Source organism: Ursus arctos, unplaced genomic scaffold (genome assembly GCF_023065955.2).
Source record: "Ursus arctos isolate Adak ecotype North America unplaced genomic scaffold, UrsArc2.0 scaffold_1, whole genome shotgun sequence".
NCBI classification, from domain to species: domain Eukaryota; kingdom Metazoa; phylum Chordata; class Mammalia; order Carnivora; family Ursidae; genus Ursus; species Ursus arctos.
Window position 1 is genome coordinate 78,423,496 of NW_026622763.1, and position 27,235 is coordinate 78,450,730.

General features: G+C 42.8%; 1 long non-coding RNA gene across 3 annotated transcripts in view; it reads right to left on the reverse strand.

Moving 5' to 3' along the window:
• Positions 1–27,235, reverse strand: part of LOC123000635 (uncharacterized) — a 49,171-nt gene that overhangs the window by 19,663 nt on the left and 2,273 nt on the right. The window contains exon 1 of one of the 3 annotated variants that reach the window (XR_008956332.1): positions 8,805–9,042. The exons of the other annotated variants lie outside the window; for them this stretch is intronic. This is a non-coding gene — a long non-coding RNA (uncharacterized LOC123000635). Of the gene's footprint in view, positions 1–8,804; positions 9,043–27,235 lie in introns of those variants that run through there. 3 annotated transcript variants of the gene reach the window in all.

The window sequence follows — 27,235 nt, forward strand, 5'->3', positions numbered from 1 at the left end:
TGCAGATCACGTTATCTGAATCCAGTATTCCCTTGTCGTTCCCTCTGTCAAGGACCCTGTAGTCCCTGGTGCTGGTGTGTTACTATGCTAGGCACATATTCATTTGCTCATTCATTCATTCATTCATTCAGCCATCTATCAGGATTTATTTGGCACTGGGGATACAAAGGCTACGATGCTCTCGGTAGCAGGGGCCATATCTTAGACTCTCAAGGGGAAGAGACACACAGATAGTGACAACCGTAGCAAAATGGGAGGTGGGACAGATAGTTAGAAACATTGACTTTGAACCTGAGCGATTGGGTTCAAATTCTTGCTCTGCCACTTCCTATCTGTGTGAACCTGGACAAGTTTCCTACCATTTCTATGCCTAGTTTCTGTATTTGTAAGATGGGGAGCATCATTGGACCCACCTCATAGGGTTGTGGTAGGAGTGAATATTTATGAAATATGTAGGAGAATGCCGGAAATATATGCTAAGTGCTATGTGTTTGTTAAATAAGTAAGTGCAATGATAGTAATATACACAGGGTGTTAGAGGAGCAGCTAGTCCCATTAGCGAGATTAAAATTTTGTTTCTACTCAGCTCTGTCCCAGGTTTGAGGACCTCTTCCTACTCAGGAGAACAGAGAAAGGAAAACAAGCCAGGCCAGAGTTTAGGTGTTGAGCATTAGGACCACTGTTAGTGCAGGCCAGCCTGTCCTGATCTTTTGCTTTATTTCCAGAAATAAGCCTTTTGCCCTGGTCCTTGGACCAAACTTCTACCTTGTATTTTTTTTTTTTAAGTTTTAATTTTAATTCCCGTTCCCTGCATCTTTATTGCAGTGACTGAGTCTTTGTCTTATTTCCCAGCCTCGTTAGTCTCGACCTTAGTTTCTGGTCAAGCCCTCAGTTCTTCTGGAGCAGAGGTTCTGCCTGCATCTTCACAGTCTGTCCTTGACCTCCATTCTCCAAGTAGGGCTCCAGCTACCAGCTGCCAGATCTCCCTGCCTGGTTCTCTAACTCTTACTTGTTCTAGGGTTCCCCACTGCTTTGTTGCTTACACTTGCTCAGCCACTCACCTACTAACTTACTCTCCTGACACTACATCCTGCCCACGTGGCTGGTCCCTCCTTAGTGCCTGTTTCCCAAGCATTGGTCTGACCTTCATAAGCAGGTGTTTAGTGTCTGGTCTTATCTCACTTAAGGGCTGTTCTGCCCCCACGTAATGTTCCCTAGTAATAGAAAGAAGGTGGGAAGGAAGAAGGGCTGAGTCAGACATTGTTTGTGTTGCTCATGAAGTGACTTACACAGTTTGGTTGCTGGTTCAAAGGCATTTCTGGAGTGTGTGTCTTAGGAGGTATCTGTAATAAAAGGGCATAGGCGTAGGTGTACTTAGGAGTGGGTTGCTATATATAAAGTTTGCTACTTGGGGCTTTCCTTGATGCCCAAGTTAAGGAAATTTCTTGGCCAATTTATCTCCCTGAATAGCCAGTCTTGCTCAATACCAGTCATGTATATCGTCCTGCTACTCATCAATTAATGAAGCCATAATATTGCAGTTCTGATTTTTTACTTCAGTGCTTTCTACATATTTTTCATTCTTAGTGTTTATGTGTGCATTCAGTATTTCAGGAAGCCATGGGTTTCCTCTCTGTTTTCCTCCATTCCCATTTTTGCTTCCTCGGATTTTCCTAAACCTCGAATAGAGTTCAAATGTCAGCCCAAAGAATTTCTCTCTGTGGACTTACTTCTGTTGAACATGGCCACATTCCTCTTGAATAAGACAATCTAATCATCTCCATTAAGATAATAACCTCAGAGCTCCGTTACTGACGAGGGTGGTGTGAAAGTGAGACAATAGTGAAAGGGAAATAGAGGGCGTAGTATAATCCCCTGCTTTTAGCAACATAACCTAATTTTCATTAGGCCCCATGTAACTGCCTAATTTCCATTAGGCACCTGCTGATTCCTTGTAGCCCCACACACAGAAGACAATCTCATTTTCCCTTCAATTCTATTTGGTACTTAGATTTAATTGAAAACTTAATTATAAGTGCTAGAAGTCATCTGCAGAGTATTTCTCATTCGTGACTTATTTTATTATCTTTTTTAAAAATGACATGCATTTATTTTCTCGGTTGAAATAATTTTCATTTTAAATAGCATCTGACATTTGCAAAGGTTTTAAAGCATATTCACATATGTTATATCTCATCGATTCTCACAACAGCCCTGTAAGGTAGGTGGAACACATTATTCCTGTATTCCCGATGAGGAAATAATGGCACAGAGAAAGACTGCAGGAGGGTAAAGTAGAAGGGGCATTTAGAAAGCAGCGTGTTGGAGGGGGACCCTGACGACGTAGCGCTGCTTGCAGCTCGGAAGGGTTGATTCCTACCTGTGTGCCTCCGGGCAGCTCACCTGATCTCTCCAGCCCTCAGTGTCTTTGTCTGAAAAACCAGGGACTTTGATGCTCCATAGGCTTTCTTCCAATTCTAGGTCTGGCTAATGTTTGTTTAAACAGATATGTTCATATTTACCTCCCCTACTCAAACTCTGACAAGCGAGGACCACGAACACAGACACGCAGACGCACACGCAGACGCACACGCACATATACGCAGACACGCACAGACATCAAGGTACTCCTTTGGACTTAGAGTTGAGGCTAAGCAGTCCCGAAGTGAAGGGTGTTGCTGGCTGTGAGAACAAGGGAACTGGGAATGTAGGAAAAAAGGATTTGTTCTTGAAAAGAACAAATGTAATGTAAAATATTGTAATATATTGTAATAATATAATGTAATCATTCTAGGTAGATTTGAGGTGGCAAGTCCTGGCTGGGACAGTGTTTGATACAGTTCAATGCAGACGTGGAGGAATTAGAGGATTGGAGAAGGTTGGAAAGTACGTCTTATTAATGGAGAGACAAACTGGACATTAATCACAAAGTTTCACTGCATGATGGTTAATAGAAACGTGGTGACTATCAGAATTATTTTAAAGATGATTTTTTTAAAAGAGTAGTTTTAGGTTCACAGCAAAATTGAGAGGAAGGTACAAAGATTTACCATATACCTGCTGCCCCTGCATATAGACTCCCTCAATATCAATGTCACTACCATAATTTTGGAAATCTTGATGTGTAACTACTTCCATAATTGCAAAAGTGTGAAATGCCTTTCAAAAAAAAAAAACAATGGATTTATTTATTAATCATGGTGCAAGAATCTTGCGGTAACATTTTGGGAAGAGGAAGCGTTTCTCTTCCTCTCCTTATGTTAGTTACAATGTTATGGCACTAAGCTTAGTCAATAAAGGATGTGACCACAAGAGTATCTCTTTTGTAACATAAATAATAATCTTGAAGCATTTCAGTTGTAGTGCTTTCTAACAGTGGTGTTTGTTTTATGTGCCTATGTGTTTTTATATTTTTAACGGCTTATGCTTTTACTGATATATATATATATATATATAATGTGAGTCACTGGTATCTGCTAGAGCCATCCTCTTCTCTTGATCAGTGGTAATCGCTCACAGAAGCATTTCAGGGCAGCATGGTTGGAATACTTCTTCACTGAATCCAGAGTGAGGTAAGTGTGGGCAAGGAGCCTGCCCATGTTATTCACCCATGTCACCTGAGTGCCCAGCAATAGCAGACGGTCAGTAAAATTACGGATGGATAAAGCATATTTCTCCTAAAACTATAACAATGTTTGTAATGATCCTTAGTGGAAATAGTTGCATGATGCTACAAAATGAGTAAATTAAGGAACAACCTTGCTGTATGAGGTAAACTACCAGGGCTTCATGCTGTATCTTCAATCATGATATTTAGTGAATATCATTCCTTTATTTCTATGATCACAAAGGAGTGAAGTGTCCCTGGTTTTTGAATAGACAGTGATAGTTTCTGGAGCTGTGTAATCAGGAATTTCGACTTCTACTGAAAAGTTTGGAAAGCAAATAGCCCATGCAGAGGCTGGTGGGGATGCTAGATGCATGTTGGTTACTCTTAGGGTCTGGGAATGGAACCCAGGGTAAAATGACTGGGTGAACTTTGCTGTGGTCTCAGGCTGAGACTCCAGTGTAGAGCCCAGTAGGGGACAAGTGCCTCCACATTCTATCGAGAGGAGCTAGACCAACATCAGGGCTGGCTAAGAGATGCCTTACACTGTTCTTATTGTCCCTCATCCGACTCCAACAAGAGTTCTTGGGAGAATTTTAAAAAATAACAATTTTTTTGAAATATAATTTACGCTCCATCAAATTGACTTCTTTAAAGTATACAATTCAATGTTTTTTAGCATATTTACAGAGTTGTGTAACTGCTACAACCTTCTAGTTTGAGAACAATTTTATCACCTGCAAAAACACCCTGTCCTCATTAGTGGTCACTCACCACCTCTCCTTCTCCTGGCCCCTGGCAATCATGAATCTGCTTCCTATCTCTATCGATTTGCTTATTCTGGGTATTTCATTTAAATGGATTCATATAATATGTGGCCTTTTGTGTCTGGCTTCTTTTACTTAGCATTATGTTTTTAAGGTTCATGCATGTTTCAGAACACTTTTTTATGGCTGAATAATAGTCCAGTGTATGTATATACCACATTTTATTCATTGATCTGTTGATGGATATTGGGTTGTTTCCACTTTTGGACTGTTATGAATAATGCTACTATGAACATTCATGTACACATTTTTGTGTGGCCTTGGGAACATAGAACCTCTGTCCCCCAGAGTTTGTGAGCACAGAGTATGGAGTCAGCTCCTTGACTAGACATGAAGCTGGCTGGGGCTACCCTTCAGAGCAAAGAGAAGAGAGGAGGTTTTAGTGGGAGTAAGCTACAATTCCATGGTAAGCAGGGTAAAGATCATGTTTTATAGGGAATAGAGTGACACCATGGAAAGTGTAACTATCTTGAAAAGACCCTGACCAGGAACACTGTCTGTGTATGGAATTACTGCCTGAAGAAGAGCTAAGGGAGAATCATTAGTGGTCAGCAGTATAATCTATTCTATACTTGAGAATAGAAACAGAAAAGGGTTGGAGATTCCCAGTGGGGGGGGGTGAGCATTTTTCTAAAGAACACACATAGAATCCCCACAGGAGAGTCAGGAGAGTCACAGAGGACACCGATAACCAAATAAAAGCACCAGCTAAATAATGGAGAACTTTTTGCTATGTTACTTCTCCTTTCTCCTCCACCCTTCAACTGGGAAGGAACAACAAACAAAGTGGGATGTGGTTGGAATAAGGACTGTGTGTCCGCTTCCCTGTTTCAGGTTATTGGAATGCATTAGGACCTGACCTAGAATGGAAGGGAGGAAGATTTGAAGAAGAGGAAAGAGAGAAGTTTGGATATTAGAGAAGATTGAACCTGGATGATACCTTAAAATACGACTGTTACAAAAATAAAAAGGACCTAGAAAAGTCATACATTTTTCTCAAGATATTGTCTGGGGTTAGGAAAAAGATCTGACAGAGTGGGGCTGAAGCACAAGAATGGGGGAAAAATAAACTAAACCATTTTCTGTTTGCAGTCTACAGAGCCTAGCCCAATTAATAACCAAGTTTTTGTCAGAGTAATGTAATCTCTGGACTGAATTTGGACTGCTTAGGACTTCCTTGGATCCCAGAATTGTGCTGGAGATGGCTGGTGGTATCCAGTATGGGGGCTGTCAATCAAAGGACCTTGCTACCCCCCATGACAAAGGTAGGTGCCTGAACAGGTTGACCAATTTGAATGTCCTGTTTCTAGGTGACAGTGATGGGTCTAGAGGTGAGCACATAACCCACGCAGGGTTAAGCAGAGTCCTTGTCCAGAGAGGGGTAGGAATTTTGGAAGGCTTTCTCCTCCTGAGGCCATGTGTAAATATCTCATGAACCTACTGTTTCTAGGATCATCTTTCCCTCCATGTGGAGAGAGCTTCCTGGAGAATGAAGCCAATCCAGGGAGAAGTGAGCTAAGAGACAGAGACTATCTGATTCATGATACACTGTTTGATGAAAAAGGTTAAAAAAAATTCTTGCATCATTGGGACATGGAGTTGAATTGATCATACCCCTCAATTCTTGGCATATGTCACCAATGTTCACCATCTCTTATTTTATTTTATTTTTAAATTATTTTGGGGGGAGGAGGGGCAGAGGGAGAGAGAGAATCTTAAGCAGGCTCCAAGTCCAGTGAGGAGCCCTACATGGGACTTGATCTCACAACCCTGAGATCAACACCTGAGCCAAAATCAAGAGTTGGACACTTAACCAACTGAGCCACCTAGGTGCCTCCAACCACCTTTCATTTTAAAAATTATTGCCTCCTCTCATCCCCCATCTCTTCTCACATTCTCCTCCCACTACATGCCCCTACTTAAATGTATGTTATGTTTTTCAAAGGTACATGCATATTGAAGAACATATATTGACATAGTTTTGTGTGTATGTGTTTTTAATATAAATAAACGGCATTGTATTACAGACTTCATTAAGTTCACCCCACCTTTTTTTTAACCCAATACTGTGTTTTTAAGTTCTAACAGCGTTACCGTATGTCACTCATTGACCGGACTGTGGCTGGGGCTCCTAGGTTGACGCAGGTTCCTTCATACCATATACAGTGCTGCCCTTGACATCTTCATATATGCCAGGGATACGCCTAGGAGTGAAATTTCTGGGTATTTCAATTACCACATAAACTGAGAAATCATCTTTTTTGCTTAAGCCACTTGGCAATGGATTTGTGTCACTTGCAATCAAAGGACTCCTACCTAATCTTCGCCTATTGGAGGTGAGGGGCATTCTGTCCCCTCTGCCTGGCCTCCTCTAATCCCCTTTGGAGAGGCCAATAATAAAGCAGCATTTCTGATGTCCATCCATGCTTTCAGACTCAGTAACTGGCTTCTCCTTTGGAAAAAGTCTCATCACCCCTGCTTCACATAGTGGATAATGGGAATCTGTAGGTGTTGTTTTACTGAAAAAGTATTTTAATTTAAAAAATCCATATTAAATGCTCTGAACATAGAAAAATGTTTTCAAACTTTGGAACCGCAATTATGTTTGGGACTCTCTAGAAACGGAAATGTCTATTAATGCTAAAAATACTTTACTAGATCAATCATCTTAACAATAAAATCTTATTAAAACAATATTTTCTCACCACAGGAATGTAAGTTATGAGACCTTGGTTAGGGAGATTTCCTTCTGTGGTACATAGATCTTTCTCCAAATGTTTTTGTTTACTGAACTTTTGGGGACTTCTCAGAAGTCTTCCTGTCACACACTGCTGCAGAAACTCCCATTCACGACCCAAAGGTCAGTTGAAGTAGCTGAAGGATAATGTAACAGCATTCTATTCCTTGACAATGAGTTAATATTAATAAGATGAAGTTCAATAGGGATAAATTCAAAGGATATAAATATAAAACTACTCATTGATGTTAACATTGAATGGGTTCAGGAAACGGTAGTCCTGGTTTGGCAGCAATTCATTTGAAAAGGACATAGAGGTGGTAAGTGACCTTGACTTAACGAGTAACAACAGTTGGAAGAAGCTGTTGGAAGCACCAGTGCGATCTGAGGCGGCAGTCATTGAAGGGGTGTGCCGTGTTCAGCCTGGGAGGCAGGGGAGGAATCAACCCCTTCTCTTTTGCAAGTTTTACCATCTCTGGGGGATTTTCCTGAGCACTGAGCTTAAAAGAGAGTGACAAGTGGGAAGCTTTGAAGTGAAGACAACTGGCATGGATAAGAAATCTAGAAACTATCATGTCAGCAAACATCAAGATAATACCAGCTGTTTTTAAATATTTGGAAGGCTCTCATGTGAATAATGGTAACACCTTACATTACATGTAGCAACTCACAGTTTTCATAGCTCTTTCATTTTTATTATTTAACCTGATTCTTCCATTGGACTTGTGAGGTAGACCAGGTAGCAGTTGCTCTCATTTTACAAATGAGGAGGACACTGAGGCTCTAAGAGGTTGACTTCACTATGCTTAAAGTAGCTTGTCAGTTGAATAGGGATGTTGGGACTAGAACACAGGTCTCCTGACCTGTGTTTAATGCTCTTTCAGTTGCCCAAGCTTAAGGCTCAACCTTCTGTGCTCTTGTGGAAGGCAAACCCAGGACCAATGGTGTTAGTGAACCAGGAAGCAAGAAATGCAACATAAAGAAGACCAAGCACACACACACACACAAACACACACACAGAGCAAGTGCTCTCCAACAATGGAGGGGGTCCCCTCCCCCAAAGTTGTGGTGAACTTTGTCATGAATATTCTTCCAGTGGAGATTTGATAATAGCTGGTTAGGGATATTATAGAAAGGATTGGACAAACTTCTTTGTTTTCATAACTGTTACTTTATATATTGGACTGGAAAGAAAATAATCATATAAATATTCCGGTAACCTGCTATGTTTTCATCTGTCAGTTTGCTAACTAGAGCTAAGATCTGAAAATAAAATTCCATTTGAAAAAATATTATTCAGGCTGGTGGCAGATAAACGACTCATTGATATATTTATGTCAGTCTTATTTCTGTTTATTCCCCTGATCAGAAGTAACATTGGTGTTGATGTCTCTTGCACTTCAGCCGTTTCCCTCAACACCAGTTGTATGCAGTCAAAAGAATAAGAGAATAATCATGAAAAATCAGGCTCTGAGAGCAGAGTTGCCTTGGCTGAGGGCTAAGTCCAAGTCACCTCAAAGGCTCAGGAAGCCTGATGTTTATGCAGCCTCAAGTATCTTTATTTTTACTGTGCGTCTGAAGCTCATGACATGATCGAGATTAGTAACTATGGAGACTGGAGTGATTTACTTACCACTGAGGAGGGTTAGCACTGACACAATCAGAACAGGCCTCCTCATGCAAACAGAGTGTCTGCTTATCCTTTTCTAAAGGGATCTGTGGGAAAAAGATGGATGAATGGAACTGAGGCATCTGAGGAGATATTTTAAATGAAGGCACGTGAGAGCAAAAGGGAGAAAGAAAGGGCTTGGAGACATCAGTATGGGGACTGATGTTCCTTCTCACCTCCATGTTTCGGCTTGTCCAGTTTTCTCCTTTTGGAGAAATATTCCCATCCAGAATGGTGACTTTCTCCTAGCTTACCCCACCTTCTACACAAAGCCTTCCCAACAAAAATAACCCACAATGATTTCTCCCTTTTGTGACTGGCTATGTCAGACGGCTTCTGTACCATGGCTATCCATAGTGGATTACATTAGACTGAACGTTTTTATTATTGTTTCTAGGGTTGCCCCACGGGCATTTTGTGTTCTGTTCAAGAGTGCCTGGCCAACGTGTTGAGTAGGAACTGAAATCCACCATATTCCTTTCTCCATGCCAATAGGATATCTAGAGGAAAGAGTGCCTTTTCAGATTCTCACAGACTATCAAATGGACTAGTGGTGGCCTCGATTGTCCCCTAAGTATTTCCCTTGTACTTGCCAAATCTCCCAAATGAGTTTGTGTGCCCCTTGAGGGCAGGGCCCTATCAGATCTACTTCTGCATTCCCTATAGGACCTGGCCTTAGATAATGTTCTTTCATGTGACTTGAACAGAGACAAGGAATAGAAGGAGGCTTTAACCCAGGAAGTGAAGCATAGGGAAGATGGTCTACAACAGAGAAAGAAGGGAGAAGTCCTGGGGAAAGAAAGCAGAAGCAAAAGAGTTTGCACATGCAGAGATCATTTCTTGATCTTGCTTTTTTCCTTGTGTTTCAAGGGCATATTGGTTTTCCATGGCATTTCTGGCTTCTAATCTCTAGTTTTGGCCAACAGCTATCGAGCACATGAGCAAGGGCTCCTCACAGCCTAAGAAGCTGAGCCTGTTGCGTCTCTGTTAGCCATGTCTGATCCTGCTGGTTGCCAGGGCTAGGCTGGAGGTCTGAGTGATGAGGCCAGGGCTCAGCATAGTTTTGGAGTTGCAAAAAAACAACAACAGAGACCTGTGAGAGATGGCCTGACATATTGCACTGGATCCTACAGGGAAACCCCCAAGAAAATCCTTCCCATCCCAAATGACATCCTTTTTTATGTTTCAGAATGAAGTTATCCTTTGTCATGACTCAGGCATAGCTGTGATTTCTGCAGACTAGGCTTTCAGGGGGCACCTTCCTAAGATTCCTATGTCAGAGGCAGGCTTGGCTGACCTCCTTACATTTAATTTCACTCTTTTCAGAGTAAATTGTGCACGTGACTTAAGAAATCACAGGCTGCTTCATTGTTTCCTCCCTGAAACTTCTACCTCAAACCCCAAACCAGAAATACCATCAACTCACCACTCTTGAGGAAGCCACAGGAGGAGCGAGAGCATGCCTGAGGAGTGATTGCAGCCAAATACCAGTTGCAAAAAGAAAGAAAAAAAAAAGCTCATCGAAAGTATGGAATGCTAAGAGTTGCTTTATTTTTTAGGCAGTAAGAAAACTAGAACCACTTACTATAGGCAAGCCTTGTCAGCTGGGATGGGTTTTGGACCCAGGAGTAATGGAGTCCCCTCCCTCTCTGACATAAGCACAGACTTCGTTAGCTAATGTCTTTCACATCTGGGCAGAAGTAACACAAATAAAACTACGGCATGATGCAGCACGAACAGACTAAACAGTGAAAGAAGGCATAGCGTGAAAACTCCGTATCCTCAAATAGACCCATTTTGTTTAAATAAGCCCTGATATCCATAAACAACAAAATGAAGAGCCCTTGAAGCAGATATTGCGAAAACTGCCTACTGTCTACTCATGAGCCACAGCCCAAGACTTTTGCTTTGTGGTGTGGGTGGCAAAGGAGTTCTTTCAGTTCAGTCCTTTTCCTCTTCGTAGACCTGGACAAAGTAACCTCCGAGACTTTGGACAAATCACTCCGAGTCTCCAAACTCCAGCTAACTGATCTGTGAAATGGGGATTAAAGTGACACCATAAGGGGTTATTGTGAGGATCAAATGACGCAATCCATGTAAAACAGGCATTTAGTGCAGTGCCTGGGAGACAGGGCTCAATAAACATTTGTTGTCACTATGGTTCAGCACAATGGTGAAGTACCCAGACTCTAGGGCTGCTTGTCTGTCTTTGGATCCTGCCTTTACTACTCACTGGTGGTGCAACCTTTGGCAAGTTACTCAACTTCCCTGCTTCTCTGTTTCCTTAACTATGAAATGGGGACAAGATTACCAACTATCTTGTAAGGTTATTGTGAGGCCTGAATGAAGATTCAGTCCTTGGACCACTGCCAGGCACAAGGTGAGGATCGTATAATGTGGTAATCACTTTCATTACTCTGTAAAGAGAATTTTGGTTCTCCTACTTTCTCTCTGCTCCCTACCCTCAGTGTTGGAATTCTTTCTCCCTTTTTTAAATTTGAGTTACTAGAAAAAAACCTCAATTCACAAAACCTGTGGGGGCACTCTTCTCTCTCTCCTGTTCTCCACTACTCCTGAAATAATGTTAATTCTTGCTTAAGTGCTGGCCTCGCTCATAATAATAGCAATGATTGCAACAGCCGTTGGAATGGCATATGCTAGGGCTTAGTGTGCTATGCCCTTTGTGTCAATCATTTCATTTGGTCCTCACCACAACCCTTATAGGTGGGCCTTATTATACTTACAATTTATAGATGAAGAAACTGAGGCTCAGAGAGGTTAAGGAGCTTGTTTAGGATCACACAGCTAGTAAGTGTTAAAGAGCTGGATTTGACCCAAGGTGGGTGTGTCTTCAGAGCCTGGGCATGAGCTCACCCTCTGTGCCATACTGGAGCAAACCAAGCCTTGGGGCGACCCTTTTAAACTAGGCCAGAGGTTCTCCTTACCTTCTTTCTTTCTGCAGATTTACCTGCTCTTCTGGAACAGATGGCCATATAACATGAGATTAGGTGGAAGCGATGCCTTGACTAAGCCTCCATTTTATAGAAGGAGCAATGGAATGATTCTGTTTCTCACATCCCAGCACAAGGACTGCTGAGTCCCATGATCACTGGAGCATTGCTTAGCCATATTCTATACTCTTAATTCTGTACCTTGTCTCAGTGGGGTGAGAATCCCAGACTCTCTTTTTTTTTTTTTAAATCTACGTGGGGATTTATATCAAATAAATATTCCAAGGAGAATTAGGCCAAGGGCTGTCTTTTGCACATGCTCAACTAAATGGCCCCGTGTTGGAGTTGAAATGGTTTGTGGTCCCAGGGATTTCATAGGATAAGTCTTCTCTGTTTCAGGTCGAGCCCCCAAGACTAATACTCAAAATTCACTTGACCCAATTATTCTTTCCTTCTTGGAAGGAATCAGTTTATAAAATATAAGAGAAAACCTGAAGACCATGCTAAGTGTTACACTGTTTCTTGTGATATTCCCTGTGGGTCCTACTGAGAGACACAAGCAAAGGTTCGTGTGTAATCTACTGCTGTAGTGCTTGTACACCCTATATTTGGTTTTGTCTGTCTGATTCTGTTTATTTGATTCTTCTGTGGAAGACAAGAAAGCAAATGGGAAGGTTAAGCTCACCAGAAATGTTGACTGTACATAGAAAGTGAGCCAGCAGGTTTTGAGATATCGGTGAAACTCCTAGGATGTTATCTTAGAATGCAGATAAGGTGTAAGGAAATAGTTTGTAAGACAGGCAGAAGTCATGAGATGTGTTTCATATAGACAATAAGTGAGCAATCTATAAAACATGTTAAAGAAAGAATAAGTGAAATATATAACGGGAAAAGATATGAATGTTACTTATAGCAAGAAAGGGATGGAGAGATCAGTCATGATCATGCTGGCTCTGGGCCGACAGCTATGTCATGCCTAGATGACTGCTCATTGGTGACACCCATTTTGGTCCCACATGTCTTCCTCCCAAGAAATGAACATAAAAGCCAGAGCTGCTGTAGGTTAATTGGGAAGATATAAGGGTGGCCAGGCAAACTTGCCCCTGGGTCTCTTTGGGAGAACAAGTGCATGTCATTATCCCAGGGCACCTTCTGTCTGGTGGCCCCCTTGCTGCAACCTCATCTCTGGGCCTCATAATCGCACTGATAGGCTGATGAGGGAGAGAGAGGGAGAGAAAGAGAGAGAAGAGATATGAGTGTGGTCCTTCCCCTCACTTGTACTTTATTCTAAGTGTGTTCACTCTGTTTCTCATGGTGTATTTTATTTTATTTTTTAAAGATTTATTTATTTATTTGACAGAGAGAGAGAGAAAGAGAGAGAGAGAGCTCACAAGCAGAGGGAGCGGGAGAGGGAGAAGCAGGCTCCCGGCTGAGTAGGGAGCCCGATATGGGGCTCGATCCCAGGATCCTGGAATCATGAACTGAGCTGAAGGCAGACGCTTAACTGACTGAGCCACCCAGAAACCCAGGGAGAGAGAGTCTTAAGCAGACTCTGCACTGTGCACAGAGCCCAATGCAGAGTCCGATCTCACGATATTGATATCATGACCTGAGTGGAAACCAAGAGTCTGACGCTTAACTGACTGCGCCACCCAGGCGCCCCTCTCATGGTGTATTTTAAATACATTTCCTAAACCACGCAATTTTGAGCATATTCAATTTTGAGGCTTTGAGTCTTTCTGTCTTGTGGCCTCGGGGATGATTTGCTTGGTAGTGTTCTCAGAGGTAAATTCCCACATGACATCCATATTAGATTGTTACCATTTGGATATTTTTGCTCACATCATCTGTTTCCTTGGATAAGACTCCAATGGCGGATCCTTTTACTCCATTAGAGGACCTGGGAAAGAGCTGTGCCAGCAGAGTTTGGAATAGAGGCAAAACCAATTTTGGAGAGCTCCAATGTGTGTTGAAAAAGAAAGCAATCACATAAATGTGTTGTATCACATCCTGAATATGGTCTCAGGCCCTCTGCCAAGGTAGTCAGTGAACATTTTTTATGAATTTGATATTTTTTTCATTAAGAACATTACTGAACCTCTGAATTACCTGGAGTAGCAAAAGAAGGACAGCATGGGCTCTCTGTCATTCATTCAGAGCACATTTGGGAGGAAGGAAGAATGGTGGTTTTTAAAATGGATCCATAAATAACAAATGATTTTAATGACTTTGAGAGACTTAGCAGCTCACATTGAGTGACCACCTCAATATATTATTTATGCCTTTTGTGTTTTTTCTCATATAACATCTTTTTTATCCCCTCTGCTTACAGCATTCTGTTGTTCATGCATTGTGTTTTAACCACAAACTTTTTGCCACTATCAGTCACATGGTTCTAAAATGAAATATAGATTATAGAAGGAAACCCTTCCCACACATTTATGAAATGGTTTCCAGCTGGTCTTAAAAATGTCTCTGATTCCCCCTGGATGTAAGTGTTTATCTGCTAATGCTTAGCTCTTGGGACTTCCCCTGCTCAGTTTCAAAAGTGAGAACATGGAGATAAAGCCAACGTTTTAAGAGATTAGTATCTGAGAAACATGAAGTTGGATGAAATAAATATCACACATATATAAGAAGAAAGTTTTAAGCACTATATAGTGAAATTATGCCTCCCCTCAGAAAAAAAACAAACCAAAAGCAACAACAACAACAAACTCTGTGTCAGAGAATACAAGGCTTGGTTGTTTTGTGATCAGGAGGAATGAAGAGTGTTCAGAAGGGTTAAGTTTATTAGTGTGGGTGATGAAGTCCCAAGTCATATGTCAATTCCTGCAGAGGACCCTAGGTCCTCGGATGGAATCCCTATGGAAAACTGTCTGTTTGGCAAAGGAAAAAGGACCTGTTAGGTACCCTGGGTCCCCCACATGTGCTCTGCTGTGTTAGTGGCTCTAAAGTCTTTTCATGCTGCGACAGGTACTCAGGCCTTGGAGATGACTCCTTGGTGGCTTGCTAACAGGAAAGGAGTTAGGGAGTCATCACTTCCAGGCAACTTTAAGGACCAGGGAGATCCCTGTGCCTGAATTTATAGGTTTAGATAAATGTTCATTTTCCTTTTCATTACACAACTTGACCTTCCTGTCTGTGGTAATAGGCTTTTATCAGTTACAGGGTCATGTAAGTCAATCCAACTTTGGCCTTCAACAAGATAAATGGTGGCATCTTCCAGGGATATAGTGGAGAAATTACTCTCAAAAAGATAAAGTGTTGAAGTGCAAAATCCAGAAGAATGCTCCAAATGATACTTTTGTTTCTAAAAGTCCTCTGACTTCAATGCATCCACCAATCATGGCCTATTTTTCCTTCATTTTAGCTGTCTCCGGCTAAAGTGTGTGGGGTGAGTCTCTTTGGACAACAATAGGCAATTTCTCCCTAGTGAATGGGCAAAGTAGCAAGATTTATGTCAGGAAGACTTGCTGGAAAGAACAAAGTGGCCTCCTGGAGCTCCCTACTTCCTTAGCAATGACTTTCTGGTCGAAGTCCGAGTGGCACTTCTCAAACAGGATTCTCCCAGAAGTAGTAGTTCCTTAAACCGCTAAAGGTTTTGATTGCTTTTTAACTATTGTGTATGGTCAAAAAAAAAAAAAAAAAAAAAGTATGAAAAATTCTGGGTTGAACAAATTTCAAGTAATTACTTTCCTGAAAGGAATTAAAAAATATTTAATGTGTTAATATGCATCACATGTCTTGGAATTAATGGTTTGCAGAATACAGTTTGCAGACATTGAACAAGGGAGATGACCTGTGGAGAACTGGTCCATATTGGGTTGCATGACTGTGGGCATCACTGACTTCTTGACTGCCAGGAGTTAGGCAGTGCCACTGGGCATTCCCAGGTGTGACTGGGGGATGGGTATGAGAAGGAAGAAAAGGAAGCAGGATAAGGGAGAGATGGCAAGGTGGTAGAGATGGTCAGTGACTTAGATTTCTGACTCTTGTGTGTCTGGGATTGGGGGCCCTCCTGGGTGAGAACTGTTCCTACCACTCTTGCTGTAGAGCAAAAGCGACTGGATCTCACCAGGGGAGGATGGCACTGGATGATACAGCTCTCTGTGTTTTCATCCGGGTTGCCTTCCTTCTCCAAGATGGCTTCTCTTGTCCCAGTTTTGTGTATGTTATAAAAATGTGTCTATTGTAGAATTGCCATGTTTTTTTTTGACCATGAACTGAAGTTATCTCCTGGATAGTACATTGAGTCATGGATATTTGGGTGTAAATCCATAGCAGAAGTTCACTGAGAAGAGAAACAGGGGGAATAAAAATATTCTGAAGTCAAGAAGATGGGGTGTGAAGTGGGCAAAAGTGGCAGGAGGCTTTCGAGGGCAGAGATGGTGAAGAAAAGACCACATCAGAAGGGGGAGAAGGGATTGAATAACATGGGGAGGCCAAGAAGGAAACTCCTTCAAGACTTTCTGGAGGTAGAATCCAGCAAAACAGTTTGTGTCAAGTAACACTAGAGAATGGACCCTAGAACAAATTCATTGTCATTAAGAATGACTCCAAAAATACAAAGGAGTGTGTGTGTGTGTATTATTATTATTATTTTTTCTGTTGGGGTTCTGTCATTAGCACCCAGGTGGTCTTGCATAGCATCCCTTTTATCATGACTTCTGGTATACAGTCTTACTAGGAGGTTCACATCTGGTTCCTGAGACGCACTCATTCTTGATCCGTTGCACTACCTCCCAGACTAAACCCTCTATCCTGCTGCCAGTCACCACAACTTTCTCAAATGTGAGTTAGGAACCAGTGCCTGTGTCCTGAACTGCATGGGGCACATACCAACCTTGTTAAGTGGTCCTGTTGCATCCCCTTCCTGGGGCCTGAAGTCAAGGGAAAGCACCACCTGCCTCTTGGGTGGTGCAGAGGGACCCATGGCACAGTTCCTTTCAAGATACTCTTTTTTTTTTTTTTAAAGATTTTATTTATTTGACACAGAGAGAGAGACAGCCAGCGAGAGAGGGAACACAAGCAGGGGGAGTGGGAGAGGAAGAAGCAGGCTCCCAGCGGAGGAGCCTGAAGTGGGGCTTGATGCCATAACACCAGGTTCACGCCTGGAGCCGAAGGCAGACGCTTAACGATTGAGCCACCCAGGCGCCCCTCAAGATACTCTTTTCAAAAACGTTTCTCCTCACTCTCTCTCAGCCCTTCTTTAAATCTCCATTGTGAGTCAGGAACGTAAGAGACTTGTGTAACCAACTTTCAGCTAAATCCTTGAGAAATTTTGCGTTTGGACTCACACCTCTTCTGGATGCAGCAACTGTTGTATCTTTGTGCTTCAGGCGGACACCAGCTTTAATTCCTGTTACAAAGATGTGTGTACACATACCTCTGAATTTCTCTGAGGACGGTAATTTCCCTTAAGATGGCTTTCCAGAAGGGGAATCATTGGCTCGAAGGATTTGGAATGAGTATTTTCATCCTAAATGCCTGGTTGTTTTCTTCAACTGTGAGACTGAAAGGGAACGGCGGGGCTAACTCAGGGATGAAACAGGTTGTTATGGGCAAGCTAGACCCTGTGTTAAGTGGTGCCGGGTGGGTATTGGAATTTGTCTAAGGACCTATAATTTGCTTATCTGTTCAGTGCCAGTAGTTTGAGGTTCTTCACACTGTAGTTCTTCTAAGCAACTCCCCAGGGGGGAACAGTTACAAAGGGACCAGGCCCACGTTTGCAAGGGAAATAAGAGACTGTTGGATGCCAGTGATTAGTAGAGATTTAAATAGCAATAATTAACATTTATATAGCACTGAGGTGTGCCAGGACCTCTTTCAGCTACTTAACACAGCCCTTTTATTATTCCCATTTTACAGATGAGGAGGCTGAGATTCAGGGAGGTTGAGTAACTGACAGAGCTACTAAGTGGCACAGCCAGACGTTGAGCCCAAGCTGTTGGGCTTCACAGAGTGTGTCTAACCATTGCACCGAACTGCCTCTGACGCCAGACAAAGCACCATTTGTTGGGATTATCCTCAGAGGTCTTGCCACCTTCCCACGAAAAAGACTGGAAACATTCTCAGAACGAACCTGATTTCCAGGGGTGACAAGCCTGAATGTGCAACATGAAGACTGGAGTCTGGTTGGGTGGGTACCAGCTCCACCTTGCTGGTATCTGGCTTGGTTCCTCTTCCCCTTGACGGGGAAGTTGGGACCCACAGCACGGTTATGCTTGGTGCAAAGGGGATACTCACTAAAGGGTTGTGTGGCTGAATGAATGGTAGCGTCCACATGGACAATGACACAAATGCCTGCTCTCTGCATCTGTTTTCTGTCTCCTTATCATCTTTAATCATCACAGCAACAGTATAAGCTAATAGGATTGCCCCTGGATCACAAAAGAAGGAGCTGAAGTTTAGAGTAAGTAAGGGCTTTAGCTTGTCCAAGGCTGTGCAGCTAGTTTCCAGACCACATCAGTCATGCTCTTCTGTTCACCTAATATCTGCCACTTATGTCCTACAATCTGTCACAAGAGTAACATAAAGTATTCGCTTACGAATGTTCTCTTAAAATAGTCCCCTTAAAAGACCCAACTAGTTTATCCCCAGTTAGATGCCTCATACTCAGTCTTGCTATTAAAATATTTCCTTGTGTTTCATATTCTTTTCATTAAAATTAAACCAGAGTAATTTCTATGTAACTTAGAACACTACTGGCTTTGTTAGAAAATCTTTGTTCTTGCATCTTTCCTGCATGGCAAATTTTTAAATTAATTATCCCATTCTGTTATATCCTCTTTCTGTATATAAGCCTGGCAGCTCATGGAGACCTGCCCTGCTTCCAGCATTGCAAGAATGAATACCCTGACCCGGAGTCAGAGGACCTGAGTCCTAGTGCTATCCTGCTCTTCTGCCAGAGCGGGAGAGGATTTTAGCTTCTCTTGACTTTAATTTTCTCCTACATCAAATGAAGAGGTGTGACAGGTCAAGGAAGGTGTTAGTTGTGCCCATCACTAATCTGTCTAGGATTCCTCCCCACTGGCTCAGTACAGTTCTCAAGCAGGCTCTATGGATGCATCGGAGGTGGCAGCCCAGGTGAAAGCTAGTCGCTGACTTGGTAAATATGAACACTCAGCTCCCCCATGGGCCTAAGCCTAACATTTGTGGTCTGGGATAAGAGTGCACATGGAGGCCATATATTTTATGTCTAAATATTTAAAAGTTATAGATCAAGCTAGCAAACTGTTAGATAATATATGTTTCCCTTTCCTACCTTGAAAGATACAGCTTCATTGTAACCTGGAATTCTCTTACTCCTCTGAGTTCCATATTGGAATGTGGCAGCAGGGGGAGATCAGCCACTGGCCATGGCTTCCCTCCAATACCCACAGTCAAATTATGAAGGACCCTGTGTGCAAGTGTTGGTCACCCCAACCCGTGCTTTTAAGTTCTTCCCACACTACTGTAAACAGCTGTCCCCCAACCCCCACCACCGCCACCCCTCAGGCTTAGGTGTAAGCACCCTGGTGGTGGGCAAGAATTTGGGCAAGGGGATTGTCCAAGCCTTGGAAGATTATTTGGGCAAGTATGCTAGGATCCTGGTCTTGGGTCTTGCAGACTCCTCACCCTGAGGGAAGGGGTATCACTGAATGAGGGCCAGGGTAGTTTCTCTAGAGTGCCAGGTTGCTCTGACCTGATTGCTACCATGAAGGGTGAGCTCATTCTTTTCACCAGTGATCATTTATGACCGCAAATGCTGATCACCCCCAAATTTATATTTCCGCAGAAACTGAGGGGTAGAGAGTTTCACAGAGGAAGATTGGTCAACAGCATCAAATGCATCAGAAAAGTCCAGTAAGTTAAGGCCAGTCCCATTGGGACTGTGAATATGGAGGTCATTGGTTGCATCAGTTAGAACAGGTTCCTATTTAAGAAAGTTGAAAGGTGTTGAGAGATGAAGAAGTGGAGGTAGAGAGTGAGGCACGTAATGAATTTTTCCAGGGAAGGGATGTTTATTAAGGCTCCATGTTAGAAATTTCACATATTCTTATTTAATTCTCATGATAATCCTGCAAAAGAAGCACCATTATCCTATTTTTCAAATGATATGTCTGCATGCCCGTGACATGATATGAATTTCTATATGACTGCAGATTTTCTTTCTGAATTCTAAAATCAGATAATGCATAAATAGAAAGTCAAATAATACAGAGAAATAAAAAGGCAAGTCAACAAGCGATATAGCCTTTAGTTTCTAGGCAATATTTTATTATACCTTGCCTGTCTCCTTTGTTTAATCTTGGCTCAGGGCCTATCTGTTTTATTGTTTGACAGGATTCAAAGTGCTATTTCTAACCTTCACCAGTAAAAATATTCAAATCACATGTTTTAAAGAATAATGCATTTCAGCTTGTCTCTCTGCAGGGAGGGAGACCTGATGAACTGGAAACATGACACTGAGAATTAGAACCACAAATGCTGGTTCTGGTTCTTGCTATTGACAAACTACGGGATTTAGACATGACAAGACAGAACAACCAATCCCTTGAGTTTCCCACCCTCTGAAACAGGGGTGATGGTAGTTGCACTGCTTACCTCCTAGGACTGATGTATAGGGTAACTGAGATGACGTGTGAAAAGGGCTATAAAATGCTCTGCAGATGGCAAAGACTCATGCTTTTGAGTCCGGGGAATTCAGAGCCACCTCCTTACGTCAGTCGTCAGGCAATGCAGACTTGAAACAAGTTTGCAAACATTTATCCGTCACCTTTGTAGTCAAACATGTTTCAGAAGGGAGTAGAGTTTTTCTGGTTTTAGAAAGGAAAACTAGCGCCTATATTGCATATTACCTAATACTTCCATTGAGGTCTAGGGAAGCACCCATAATCTCACACATGAATATTTCTTTAGCAAGACAAAACTATTCACATTATGAGAGAGAGAGAGAGCCTTGTTTTCATGTAGGTCAGTATAGTAGGCTGAACAATGGCCACCCAAATATACCAGGTCCTAACCCTTGGAACCTGTAAATGCGACTTATAAGGAAAATGGATCTTGGTAGATATCCTTGAGTGAGGAGTTTGACATGTGACATTACCGTGGATCATCTGGGTGGGTCCCAATTACCACCAAATGTATAAGAGGAAGACACAGGGAGATTTGATACACATGGAAGAGGAGAAGGTGGTGTGACCACAGAGGCAGAGGTCAGAATGGTGCAGTTGTAAGTCAGGGGATGATGGCAGTCACCAGAAGCCAGAAGAGCAAGAAACAGTTTCTCTCCGAGAGCTGGGGGGTAGGGGGGATGGGTTGCAACCTTGCTCACACTTCAATTTTGGCTCAGTGAAACTGATTTTCTACTCTGGCCTCTAGAACTGTGAGAGAATAAATTCCTCTCTTTTTAAAAAAAAAAATCAATTAATTTATGTGAGAGAGAGAGAGAGACTGAGCAAGAGAGCACAAGCAAGGGGAGCAGCAGGGGGAGACGGAGAAGCAGGCTCCCCGCTGAGCAGGGAGCCCATGCGCTACTCGATCCCAGGACCCCAGGATCATGACCTGAGCCAAAGGCAGACACTTAACTGACTGAGCCACCCAGATGCCCCTTAATTTCTGTTGTTTTAAGCCACCAAGTTTGTGGTAATTTGTTATAGTGGCCCTAGGAAACCAATGCAGTCAGATTTTGCCACAAAATGAGTTATGGAATAAAGGGCGAAGTTTTCAGTTTTTTGCATTTGGGTATTGGACGCAGATTGTGGACCTGTATCTAGCACTGGTACCTAAATCTCTTTCAAAGAGATTCTTATGCCTGAAGCTGATTTAAGACTGTATGTTAACTATACTGGAATTAAAAAAAAAAAAGGTGGTTATACTATCTTGTTCATTCACAGCCAGTCGGAATGGTGGTGGGGGGGGGGGCTGAAACTGGGGCTGGCACGCTCACTGTGGCAGTGACACCGAGTGACACTGATGGGCATTGAGGTGTGTTGGGGGGAGGAGGGCAGGGTGTGCCCATTCACTAACAAACGGAGCTGGGGCAGCCAGGTGTTTCCCCTAAAGGGCACGGCAGTTTCTTGCCATGCATCAGGCAAAGGGCTGGCTTGAGGGTTCAAGAAGTAGCCGTGTGTCTCCACAGGTAGCTGGTCCTCAAGAGCCCGGGGAAATGAGCACAGGTAAGAGTCTGAGTCTCAGGTGTCAGGGGAGGTCAAGACAAGGGCGAGGGCATCAAGGGACTTAGGTAGCAAATAGATGACTCTAAGAGAAACTTGAAAAAATAGCAACGGATGCAGAACTCAGGTGTATCAGTGTGTGTGTGTGTGTGTGTGTGTGTGTGTGTTTGCAGGCGCGCAAGCAGGCTGCATCAGCTGGCTCCCAGCTTCATGTAATAGGTTAGCACCCAAGCCCTCGTCATGCGCCAGAATGACGGGGAGACTTGATCAGGACTCAGCCCAAGGAGGGCAGCCCCGAGGCCCCAGAGGACTCACACCGCGCTGGACCCGGAACCTGGGAGGAGCAGGATGTGAGTGGGCCCAGCACAGGAGCCACAGGCCAATGAAGGGAAAATCTCTGGGGCGGGTCGGAGACAACAGCTGCTGACGTCGTCAACATCTTCATCTTTTTGTTTGTTTTAAAATCAACTTCCTGAAGATAAATTGGTCCTTGTATCGTAATGCAACCAACAGTCTCTGATGAAATTGCTTGAAATCTCCATTTTAAAATTCATTAAGTTTATCTGAAGGCAATTGAAGAAGTTATGATCCAACCTAAATGGCCAACGTGGGGCCTAGTTAAGTAAGCGATGGGCATCTGTGTAACCAAACATTTTATAGCCATTCAGTTATGTTTGTAGAGAGTTCCTAAAGGCCTGGGAAAATGTGTATGCTATAATGCTGTGTGAGAAAGGCAGGGTGCAAGATTGTTTATAGAGCATGGAGAAACAAAATAAAAACTGCATGAAAAACAATTTAGTAGGCAATCCATCAAAATATATTAATACAATAATAGCTTCTGGGTAGTGGGGCTAAGAGTATTTTTTAAAACATCATCTTTCTATTTTTCCATTTTCCAGGTTATCTGTGCATCACCTTTTCTCTTAGTTGTTTTCATGTGTTATATATATTACTAGTGTAATGGGAAGGACCCAATAAACTCTCCTTTCTGAAAGAGCTTACACCTAACTTTCTTTAACTTAATTCAAAGCATTTTGTGTTTCCAGGGCAATAATATCTACAAAGAAAAATGGTATTGCACTAACCTTTCCAATTATAATAAACTCTAGTTACAAAAGGAAAAAAAAAAAAAAAAAAAAAAAGAAGGATCTCCCTCCCCACCCCCATCACGCCTAAGAAGAAACGGACTTATGTTTTCTTCTCCCAGAAAGCCAGACCAGCAAGAAGGTTCAGGCTGTGGAAAAGCATCGGGAGAATCCTGTTGTGGCGTAACATGGCTTGGATTTGCCCTTTAAACACTTTTGCTGCAGGAAGCGGCTGCTTTCAGGGGTGGGTGTGTGTGGAAGAGGAGAAGCTGTCTCTTCCACTCCAGCCGGCAGATTTCCTCCAGGGAGTGAAGCCTTCAAGGTTCTTCTCAGTCATTTCTTTCTTCCAGGACGCCCTCCCTTCACCCCGCGCCGGAGGAAGTGTCGTCCCTGCTTTCTCAACCCCTGTGCATGCCTCTGTCACTGTACTCACTGCATGACATTCTTTCCCTGACAAGGCTTGCAAGGGTCTCAGAGTGGCAGAGACGGTTCCCTTATGGTGGTCTCCACAGCACCTAGCAGATTCCCTGGCAGATACAGGTGCTGAATGAATATTTGTTAAATGAACTGAGGGAGAAAGGAACTGTATTGGCTCCCTCGGGCTGTCATGACCAAGCACAGTGTGGCTGGGTGGCTTAAAACAACAGAAATGAATTTTCTCACAGTTCTGGAAGCTGGAAGTTTGAAATCAAGGTGTTAATAAAGTTGATTCCTTCCCGAGGCCCTTTAGGGAGGGTCTGTTCCATGCTCTCTCATAGCCTCTGGTGTTTGCTGGCCATGCTGGGCGGTGTTTTGACTTGCAGCTGTATGATCCGATCTCTGCTTCTGTCTTTGCATGGTGTTCTCCATCTCTGTGTGTGTCCTCTGTGTCCTGTGTCCCTATGTTCACATTTCCCTCTTCTTATGAGGAGACCAGTCAGACTGAATTCAGTAGGACCTTAATTCGGTGTGACCTCATCTTAACTTGATTACATTCACAAAGACCCTATTTCCAAATAAGTCACATTCATAGATACTGGGGTTGGGACTTGAACATATCTTTTTGGGGGGACATGATTCAACCCATAACAGAAGTTACGGAGAACCAGTGGATGCAGCCAGAATAAGATAATGGTCAGGCAGAGAGGACACCGGAGATGCCACTAGCCCTTGGTAGCCAGGAGCAGGGGGCCAAGTCAGTCTGTGATCCAGAAAGCACAACTGGGCAGGAAATGGAGAACCAAGCAGGTGGGTGTTAAAAACAAGAAAGGAAGAAACTGAGTCTCAGAAATCGGGCCATGTAGCCAGGCATGGGGAGACAGGAATTTGGAGCTCCTGAGGGAGAAGAACAATTTGCCAAAGGCTACTTCCATCTTGTCCTAGGCTGTTTCTCACAGGACGTCTGATGGTCCTTGGCTCATGGCAACTACTTGGCCTCTGGCCCCAGATGTACATGAGGAGTTTGGACATCAAATGAAGTAGGTAAGAAAAAACGTCGAGCATTTTTCTCTTCTGAGTTGTGAAAGGAACAACAATGTGTTGGCTCTAAGTATCATAACAGCATCTGTGGGAAACACACCGAACTCTACTCTGCCATTGTCCTAATCGTGCATTTTCTGACAAATAAAGCCCATAAATTGGTAGCATATTTGGCAGAGATTAAATTCTTGTAAGTGGCTGTATGGTAAATTTTATGTGCAATGAAGAGGACTGGGGTTTGAAGAGCAAAAGAAGACATACTGTCATTTCTCTTTGGACTAGAATTTTTAAAATGTTTATTATTCATTGTAAAGAGCATTTATAATAACAAAATTGGAAATTATCTCAGTAAATGAATACCCCAATGTGGACAGGTTCCCATAAGCTACTCCTTTGTGAGAGTCATTTTTTTCCTGAAATCTCATATGAACTGTTTGCTATTTAACCTGAGAAGGATGTAGGTCAGAATCTTAACATTTCCATGATAAGAGACCTTAACCCTTATGTCTGTTATTTCTTACTACATATTTATTGTCCAAGAATATCCAAACTTCAGAATTTTTTAGTCTTGAATATCAGAAAGTGAAAGGAAAAATCGATGAGTTAAAATGCTCTTACTTGGATGAGGACCTTTGAGTTTAGTATAGTTGAAGTAAACATATAACAAGTCGAGGAGAAAGACAAAGAGGAGGTGGCATGCCAAGCTGAACCCAAACAAGGAAGAAACCCGGGGTGTAAGTCTATCAGAATTTCAGAAAAGACTGTTCACTTCCCTGCCTCCTGAACAGGAGACTGGGGTTTGGAAAAAAAAAGGAAAAAGAAAAAATGTTGAGAACCGTGCCTTGTCACGCGTGACAGTTTTCAGTTACTTCATGCATGTTTTGAGTCTGTTTCGATAACCAAGCCTATCTTTTGTAACCCAGGAAAAAAGGAAATATTTGTCCTACTGAAGGAGCTGGACTGGATCTGAGCATTCTGGCCTCACAGATAATTGAGACTCAAGAAGTTTTCTTCTTGAGCAAGAGTTCAAGAGAAGTTTATACTGACTTCACAATGGGCTCCAACCAAAAGTTTCGGCACCCTTTTACTTAAGGTATTAACTTACTTGACCCCTAGTTTGTACGTGACACTGGTTAAGCAGAAAGGGGGCACCATGAAAACATATTTTTAAAAATCTGGTTTTGAACTATGCCTGGTATGCAAAAATAGTTAATTCTTCAAAACTTGGCACTTAGTGAAGAGGGTGGATTTAAATAGAGGATGACCAGCTGGCTAATTACATGTTGCCAACATTTCCCTCTGGCTACTTACTGGATGAGTCCTGTTTATGTCAAAGGCTGACTCTGTCCTTTATCCTCTTTCATGGCCAAGAAATGGAATGCCGTGCATTTCACTTAAGGTGAAATGTTCTGGTGAAACCCAAAGCAACAAAGCCTGCTTCACTTTCTTAGTGGCCAGACAAGGCAGGTGGTCCGAGAGAGGTTTCAGGACAGGCTGAACATTGTAAACAAGATTCCAGTTTACCATCCTCTCCATGTCCTTTTACAGAAGGTAATTTCTTATCCTAAGGATATTATGAAGCCAGAAGCAAGATTGATGGCACATTCAAGGCGGGGATTTTCACCACGAAACAGGGACTGACTTCTCGAAGCCCCATCTGCCTAGCTAAGCCCTGTGGATAAAGTGAGAGTGGAGGAGTGTGAAGGAACCTCCAGGGACCTCTGCAGTGGATTGCTCAGAAGAGGAACCAAGTATAAAGTTGACAGAGCCTTGAAGAGAATGGGGCATAGAGGTAGAAGGGAAATGAAGGTATGTGTGAGGGCCATGTGCTGGATATATCACCTAAGGCCGTCCATAAGAGGCTTATCAAAGAGGCAGACTCCAGTAGGAATTGCAAACTCAAATGCCTCTAGGCAGGGACTAGTGGAAAATATAAACGTTAGAGAGTATAAGACCACAGGGAATGGCAGGGGCTGTGTTGAACTGCAAAACACGTATCTGGTATAAAGGATTTTAAAGAAATTAAAAATAAAAAAAATAGCATGCTGACTAAACAAACATACCTGTGAACTGTATTGTGCATAAGGGCCACCAATTTGTGACTCCTATCTAGTGAGAGCTCAACACTGAGGGTCTGAATTTTTTGGCTGTGTTTATTTGTTAAAAGTGTCTTGTAGGGGTGCCTGGGTGGCTCAGTTGGTTAAGCAGCTGCCTTGGTTGAGATCCCGGGGTTCTGGGATCAAGCCCCACGTTGGGCTCCCTGCTCAGTGGGGAGCCTGCTTCTCCCTCTCCCTCTGCTGCTCCCCCTGCTTGTACTCTCTGTGAAATAAATAAATAAAATCTTAAAAAAAAAGTATCTTGTAAATCCACTTTATATGAGGGAAAGCTATTGCCCAAACTCTCTGTCATGATCTAAGATTATGTAAAATTCTTTTTTTTTTTTGTCCTTTTTCTATTGTCATGAAATGAAGGACATGTCTTTGGAAGGAAGATGTCCATCTTGGAAGTTGTCAGGGTGTTGGGGGGGGGGGGGCTGCCCTTCACTTCCTCAATGAGTAGCTGGAAATAAACCCTGAGAACCCTCCTCCGTTGCCCAGTCCAACCTCAGGGGTTATCAGCGTACTGCGCCTTAATCCCAGGCACACTTGCTCTCTACTATGTCCAAACCCCAGTGGCACTGCAAAGGAAGCAAGCCATCCTAACAGGGAGTTGTAAGTCAGTTTTGTGAATAGGGCTGGAAG